The sequence below is a fragment of the Sciurus carolinensis genome, chromosome 4 (assembly GCF_902686445.1).
Source record: "Sciurus carolinensis chromosome 4, mSciCar1.2, whole genome shotgun sequence".
Lineage (NCBI taxonomy): Eukaryota > Metazoa > Chordata > Mammalia > Rodentia > Sciuridae > Sciurus > Sciurus carolinensis.
The window spans coordinates 37,675,678-37,684,308 of record NC_062216.1 but is presented as its reverse complement, the minus strand read 5'-3'; the positions used below and the strand labels follow the sequence as shown (position 1 = coordinate 37,684,308).

Genomic DNA, 8,631 nt, shown 5'->3' with positions numbered 1-8,631 from the left:
TTTGCCTTCTCTGGCAGGAGCTGATCCTGAGAGAAGTTGTCACAGTGATCCACTTTATGCTTTGAATATAACCCTTGCTGCTGGTCACTGCAACCTATTTTTAAAAAATGGACATGTTTCTTTGTCTTCTCTGTCCCTGTTCCTCCCTAATCTCTCTCCCTCCCTAATCTCAGGGGACATAGGGTTACATTTCTTCCCCATCCTAGGTAGATTTATCTGTCCCTGAGCACATCATAGGAACGTAGTAATCCAAACTTTGGGGATGGTACCAGCAGATCTCAGAAATGACTATCTCCCAATTTAGCAAGTGAATTCCAACTCCAACAGAGAATATGTGGAATGCAGTCTTTGAGTCGCCTCTTTAACAGCCCCCTGTTCCTGCTGATGGGCAGAGTCACAGCCTTAGGTCAGGAGTCCCCTATGTTTCTCTTTTGCTAGCAAAACAATAAATCTTCTTTGTCTTTTTTCTCAAAACGGTATCCTTGTTATTGAATTGGCATTGGGGACAAGGACTGAGCTTTTGCTTTCAACAACAAAACCTCCGGCAAGGATGTGGTGAAAAAGGAACACTCATACATTGCTGGTGGGGTTGCAAATTAGTGCAGCCACTCTGGAAAGCAGTGTGGAGATTCCTCAGAAAGCTTGGAATGGAAACACCATTTGACCCAGCTATCCCACTCCTTGGCCTATACCCAAAGGACTTAAAATCAGCATACTACAGAGATACAGCCACATCAATGTTCATTGCTGCTCAATTCACCATAGCCAGATTGTGGAACCAACCTAGATGCCCTTCAGTTGATGAATGGATAAAGAAACTGTGGCATATTTATACAATGGAATATTACTCCGCAATGAAGAATGATAAAATTATGGCATTTGTAGGCAAATGGACGAAATTGGAGAATATCATGCTAAGTGAGATAAGCCAATCTCAAAAAACTAAAGGACGAATGATCTCGCTGATAAGCGGATGAGGACATATAATGGGGGGTGGGAGGGGTTAGCATTAGGTTTAGGGTTAGGGATAAGGAGAGCGGTAAGAATGAAGGAAAGAAGGACTGTATAGAGGGAAAAGAGGGGTGGGAGGGGTGGGGGGGAAGGGAAAAAAATAAACATCATTGCCCTATGTAAAAAAAATAAAAATAAAAAAATAAAATAAAAGTTACTCTCAGAGAAAACAAACAAACAAACAAACAAAAACAACAACAACAAAACCTCCAAGAAAAATTCTCCATTCCGTTTGTTTTCCCCGGTAGCCCAACTATCCTCACTCATTTGACCCTCCCCATGACATTGCGAGGTAGATAAACATGTTGAAAACTTGTAGGAGGAAAGTTTCCATGGTCAACCAATCAGAAGACAATAGAGACTGGATTTCAATCCAGGCATCCTGGCTCTGCATTCCCTGTCCCCAATGACTGCAATATTCTGTCTCCCTGATTTTTCATTCATTTTTCAGACTATATACAGGTTTGCTCAAATGTACACTTGAAGAGCATTGCTTAAGTGTATGCATATTTTCCTAATACTGTATAGGTCTTCATGTTAGTCTGCAAAGGTAAAGGCAAGCATTGGGAATAGACTCAATAAAATAACTTTCAAAATAAGTCACTGTTATGGTTTAGATATTATGTGTCCCCCAAAAGCTCATCTGTGAGACAGATTTTTTTTTTGAAGGTAACAGTTTCAAATTTTATTGATTTTCATTGCATGCAATTTGAAAGGGCATAGTTTTTGAACATTGGCGCTAAGTTCTTAAGGTTTCATCCAATGTAGCCATTCAAATCTCATATAACATATGGGTAACTCATCAGTAAACTACAATTGAAAATCTATAAGATTTACAGTGTAAGAAAAAATAGAAATATGATCAAATTATAAAGAATTATTTTTATTTATATGGTAGCAGGACATAATAGAATTATTTATCTAAAGTTTGAAATAGAAGATTACCATTCGCCCTCATTTAGCAGTGTCAGGTGAAGGATCTTTGAGATAATGCAAGGAAGCACAGTTCAGTTACAGTACTGCTTTCCGGTGTTCCAGGCTACTAAAGGACGAATGATCTCGCTGATAAGCGGATGAGGACATATAATGGGGGGTGGGAGGGGTTAGCATTAGGGTTAGGGTTAGGTTTAGGGTTAGGGATAAGGAGTGTGGTAAGAATGAAGGAAAGAAGGACTGTATAGAGGGAAAAGAGGGGTGGGAGGGGTGGGGGGGAAGGGAAAAAATGAATCAAACATCATTGCCCTATGTAAACGTATGATTACACAAATGGTATGCCTTGACTCCATGTACAAATAGAGAAACAACATGTATCCCATTTGTTTACAATAATAATAAAAAAAATTAAAAAAAAAGAACTGGGTGGCGTGGCAAAGGCACTCAGTCTACAATAATTTGTTATGGCAGATTGACTAGAATAAGACACCCTCCACTTTGTTTTCCACTGTTGGCTCAGACGACAACACAGAAGTTGTGGTGTGACATAAATGCAATCATGTGAGACAGATTTTAAAGGAGAAATGATTGAGTTATAAGAGCCTTAACCCAGTCAGTGAATTATTCCCCTGATGGGATTAACTGAAGCCTGGTAGGGTGTGGCTAGAGAAGGTGGGTCCCTGGGTGCATGGCTGTGGGGTATGTATTTGTATCTGGTGAGTGGAGTCTCTCTCTCTCTTTCTGCTTTCTGATCACCATGTGAGCTACTTCCCTCCACCGTATTCTCCTCTCACCTCGAGCCCCAAGGAATGGAGCCTGCTGTCTATGAACTGAGACCTCTGAAACCATGAGCCCCCAAATATAAACTTTTCTTCCCCTAAAATTGTTTTTGTCAGGACTTTTAGTCACAGCAATGAAAAAACTGACTAAAACAGTCATCTAAAGTCAGGAACCTAAAAAATCAATTTAGCAGTCCAAAATCCAGCCTTTTCCAAATGCATATGAAAATGGTGAATGAAGACAAAATAGGAATGATATTTAATATCTCACAGGGGGAAAAGAACAGACAGCAATGCCCTTTTGGGATTACGTAGACAAAAGGGACTGTTCACACACCTACATTCTTTATTTTTTTGGCAGGATGGGTTACCAGGATTGATCTCAGGGGCACTCAACCACTGAGCCACATCCCCAGCCCTATTTTGTATTTTATTTAGAGACAGGGTCTCACTGAGTTGCTTAGTGCCTCACTTTTGCTGAGGCTGACTTTGAACTCCTGATCCTCCTGTCTCAGCCTCCAGAACTACTGGGATTATAGGTACGCACCACCACGCCCAGCAACACCTACATTATTCTTTGTAGCTCCTTCCTCAGGGGAAATGGCCAAGTGTGGGATCATTAGCATCTCTAGGAGTGCCCCTGAGGATCCCTTGCTCCCTTTCCCACCATGCCTACTTGTACCAAGACATTTTCAGAGACTACCAGCTGCAGAGAGAAATCTCCTGTCTGAAGGAGGCATACACCTGGTTCCAGGGGAGCCCATTGAAGGTGACTGTGGAGGTTGAGGCCCTGTGCTGTGACAGTAGATGAGGCCTTAGACCCAGCTCTGCCTCTACCACTTAGTAATTTTAGGAAAACTACAGGATTCACCCTGCCTCAGTTTTCTCATCAGTCAAACAAGTGGTAACATTTGTTGTTCGTTCTTCCTTCATACAAAAGTTGTAGAAAACTTCAGACAAGAGTTGTGGAAAACAATGTACTTGGAGCAGTGGCTTTGCTTGGAGGTTACAAATGTATTTCCTATGATACACTGATGAATCTTCTGGAAACAAGTAGAGAATCAATTTTATTGGGTAATTGTTAATTGAATATTTCATGCTTGCAAGAAAACCTGATTTCAACTCATATGATGTTATTGTTGTATTTTAAACTTGAGTTAGTTAACAATAAAAATTCAGATTTCCAGATTTGTTCAAAATTTCCAAAGCCCTAACCTCATTCCAACATTGCAACAGTTGGATGGTTTGGAATTGCAGCTGTCCCCTTAGATAGGGCACATGAACTTGAGTTTGCCATAGTCGCCTCTGTTCCCTATTGCTGCCCTCCATGAGGCCCAGTGTCACTTGAAGTTTATTATCTCCACTTGCAAATGCATTCTGCACCCTTAAATTGCCTGCTTCCCTCCAAGTCTTTTGACTCTATCATCTCTCATTTTTTCAAGTACCACCTGAATGTCCTATCCAATGGGCCCAAACACACATGTTCTTAAGAGGCATAGGCATGTGGTCACACCAGTCCCACACTCTTAATTGTTCAAATGGGTTCAGGAGCTAGGATTTGTTGGCCTAAAGGACTAACAGGGTATTTAGTCTTTGCAGTCTTTAAGACTCACTTTGCAGTATGGAGATTCCTCAGAAAACTTGGAATGGAACCACCATTTGACCCAGTAATCCCACTCCTCAGCATATACCCAAAGGACTTACAATCAACATACTACAGTGATGCAGCCACATCAATGTTTATAGCAGCTAAATTCACAATAACTAAACTATGGAACCAACCCAGATGCCCTTCAACAGATGAATGGATAAAGAAAATGTGATATATATACACAATGGAATATTACTTAGCCATAAAAAGAATGAAATGATGGCATTTGCTGGTAAATGGATAGAACAGGAGACTATTGCGCTAAGTGAAATAAGCCAGTCCCCAAAAACGAAAAGGTGAATGTTCTCTCTGGTATACAGATGCTAACACACAATAAGGGGGCAGAGAGAAGAACAGAAGTTCATTGGATTAGACAAAGGGGAATGAAGGGAAGGGAGGGAGGATGAGAACAGGAAAGACAGTGGAATGAATTGGATATAACTTTCCGAGGCTCATACATGGATACATGTCATGTACAACCACAAGAATGGGATCCTAATTGGAATAAGTTAGACTCCGGGTATGTATGATATGTCAAAATACATTCTACTGTCATGCATATCTAAAAAGAACAAATAACAAAAATTTTAAAAAGACTCTCTTGGAGGCATCTTCAGGCACACTTGATGATGCTGGTGTGACTGGCAGTGGTCGCTGCTCTGAAGGTCGGTCTGCCTGCGATGGCTCCCGCCTGTGACTCTGTGTCCTCACTCCCGGTGCTGCTGTCCCGATTCCTTCCTCTTATCACTGGAGTATTGCATCACTGGTGTTTCTGATTTATCGACTTCCCCTCTAGTCCATCGGCTTTTCTGGAACACAAGTTAATCTTCCAACAAAATAAATACGATCTGCTCTCTCTTCTACTTACAGATCCCTAATAGCTCCTATTTCCTCAAAGATGAAGTCCTTTCCACATTTTTTAAAATGTAGAAAATGAAAAAAAAAATTAAACATGGGTTTTTATTAGGCCAAATAAGAGACAATACAAATTATAATATGACCATGTATTTCCACATTTATTTCATTAGAGAAAGAAAAACAGCAAGACTCCAAAAGTAGATAGTACATCATCCCAAAGAGCAACACTCCAAAAGTAGATAGTACATCATCCCAAACTAAACTTCCTTTAAATTGGATAAACTTGACTTTTGAAAACTTACTGCCTCGCCCTGATTTTTCTCATTTCCTCGCAGACCAATGAAAACGTAAATCACAAGCATCTGTTCCAGTCTGGCCTTTGAAAGCTACTCACATATTCATCATTTTTTTTTTTTTCTATAAAGGTTCCCACTTCTCCTTCGAGACCAAGTTTGAATGCTGCTGCTGGAGTAGAGTCTTTCCAAAGTCACCAGGGCAGAGGTACTTCCTGTCCCCTTGATGCCATCCTTGTTATAGTATAATATGTGTGGATATTTCATGGTAGTTTCTTGGGTCTATGGAAGAGGGAGTTGTACCACAAATTATTATATCCCCTTAAAAATCCTCTTGCATGCACCCTCTTCTCCCAAATTTCCATTCCCTGTGATAGCTGATGTCTGCTCAGTCTCTTTCTAGAAACTTTCTTTAGCTTTCTGGGTATACGGCCAACATCCCCCTTATCTAAAGAGATGCTGGAAGAAAGTTTAAGCAAAACCTATCTGTCCTCCCACACAGCAAACTCCTGTGCCTCAAGGATGCTCCTAATCCAGCAAGACACTTAGCTGTCTACTTAAATTCTATGGCCCCAAGTAAACTATGAGGTATTCAGGGTGGAAATACCCAATGTCATGAACATTGCACACGCGCACACTCTCTCTCTCTCTCCTCTCTCTCTCTCTCATACTCTCGCACTCACTTATTATTTTATTTTAATGAAACAATGAATGAGTGAATCAAAGCTCCACAGCCAGCAGTCACACAGTCCTGAGCAGATGCTAAGGTTCGGTTATTGGTAACATCCCTGGTACTTTGGCCTGTTTGGTATTTTTCCTGTTACTGTCACAATAAACATCACCTTTTCTAGAATAAGGAATAAAACAATTTGAAGACATCTGAGCAAATTCTCTGTGACTCCAGCACCTGGCGCCCCAACCATTATGGAAGTCACAATGCAGAAACAGTCAGCATTCTCTTAAGCCCACAGAGAAGACAGGAGTCTTGGCTGGTAGGACAGAATGACCCTAATGTGCTCGCCAGACGGACTAGATACACAGAGACTTTTGTCCACTGCATTTGTGGTTTTTCCCTGTGACCTGTTTGGCCTCCTTCCCTGGCTGTCATCAGCCCACTTTGATAGACTGGAAAGGAGTGGACAGGTGGCTGTAGGTCCCATCTTGGCATTGGCCTAAGGATCGGACAAACCAACACAATAACCATACTCTATGGTTCTTTGAAACTGCCTTTGGCTTGTGGACTGAGTCTCTTGCCAGCTACAAGCACCAAGGAAGCTCCAGCCCTGCCAGTGGGCAATGCAATTCTAGGAAAACAAAACAAAACAGGTCCTCTGTGTTCTTTCCTCTCTTGCAAATCATGGGCACCCTTGAGCACCTTGGGGCTTCTTCACTGTTTCAAACTGCTCTGTTATCTGTTTGGGGATAGGACTGCACAAGCCATGCCTATGTCGTCCAAAAGGAACAGAACATGCGTGGCATGTTTTCAGTTTCTGGCTCCTGGACTCTTCCTTGGGTGTCTCACGACTTACTGGGAAATTTATAGGGTCCCAAGAAATGAATCTGTCCTTTAGATGCTTAAAATGGGAAACAGACTTCACCTTTTTAAGAACTCATTATTTACCCCTTGGGCTGTGTGATCGAACCGCAGAGGAGAAACTTTCCTTCATATTCAAAGCAATGACAGGGTAAGCTGAAGGGTGGCCTTGGGAGCTGGCGATGGTGACATTCAACAGTAGCGATCTGGGGTGACAGAAATGGTTGGGAGAGAGGGAGGCCTTCCTTCTGGTAGGACAGGGTTAGAGCTTTCCTGTGCCTCGATGATGTAATTGTTTTGTTTTTGTTTTTGTTTTTGTTTGGTTGGGTGAAGAGGCTGGTGGGCAGAGAGTAGAGGGATGTTCCGTTTCTCTCTGGCACCACTAGGCTCAAAGTGTAGGCACTGAAGGAAGCCAGCTTCTCTGAGGACATGGTGTGGTGTGGTCGGGTAAGGTAAGCAGCCTAGCAGGGGCCTTGCACAGATAAGCAGGGGGCTTCCCTGCTGCTCTGCATCCCTCAGCCCTCAGCTGGCCCCCGAAGGCCACCTGTCCCACTGTCCACGTGATCCAGCCACTCACAGCTTCCAAGGGCCTTTCAGAGTCTGCCTACCCTCCACCTCTATCACTACTGCTTCCAAATATCTGTAACTTTTGTAAAAACTCTTCACTACTGTGAACCAGCCTGGTCAGCAACTTCATTATCCTGGTGCCTTAATCTCCAGGGCAAATCATTCTTATTTAATTATTCACAGGTACTCTGTTTCCAGAGGTGCTGGGCCCCACCACGGGGGCTGCAGGGGGAGGCTCAGTGCCCAGGGCCCAACCCACTCTAAGTGTTACTCACGCTTTCCTCCTCACCTGTGGATCCTTGGGTGACCTGGTGCTCAATCCCTCCATCTGTCAGGGCCCCCTCAGTCCCTCAGACATGTCTGCACACATCAGAATTCAAGGTTTGGATAAGATTCAAGTTCCTCCCATGGAGCTTTTGGCAAATCAGACAGGGTTGTGGCTAGAGAGTTGCCCTTAACCTCCCCCACACCTGAACTCTCTGTATCTCATCATATCTGAGTCTTCACTTTGATCCAGTCAAAACTGTTTCGAAAGCTTCTATGTTTATGTGACAGAAAAAGAAAAATAGGAAAAAAAAAAGAAAGAAAGAAAAAGAAACCCTGCACTCCTCTCCTACTTCTTACAAGAAGAAAGCAGAGCTTGGAGTGGACCTCAGTGGTCAAACACTTGCCTTGCATGTGTGAGACCCCGGGTTCAATCCCCAGTACCAGAAACAAACAAATAAACAAGCAAACTGTTGTCTCCAGGAGAAATTATCAACCTGCGTCTTTCAGAGATGTTTTTGTCCTACTAAATGTACTAATAAGAAATCCTCCTGGTGAAAGGGAAACCTCCATTGGATCATTTGTCCAACCTGGCTTTCCAGGGTGGGCTTTTCCTCCCCAGCACTGGGCACCTGGAGGAAGCTAGGAACTTTAGAACGAGGAATTGGGGCCCTGTAAGGGAGGAGGAACCCAGGAGCGAGAGCACATCCGGTGGGATGGGGAGGGGGTTTTCAGAGGATA

General features: G+C 42.8%; 1 long non-coding RNA gene across 1 annotated transcript; it reads right to left on the bottom strand.

Moving 5' to 3' along the window:
• Positions 1-5,366: 5,366 nt before the first annotated feature.
• On the bottom strand, positions 5,367-8,001 carry LOC124984041 (uncharacterized). Its single transcript, XR_007108525.1, has 2 exons — positions 7,916-8,001; positions 5,367-5,807 (listed from the first exon to the last, which is right to left on the bottom strand). It is a non-coding gene; the product is annotated as an uncharacterized LOC124984041 (long non-coding RNA).
• Between the last annotated feature and the right edge of the window lie 630 nt (positions 8,002-8,631).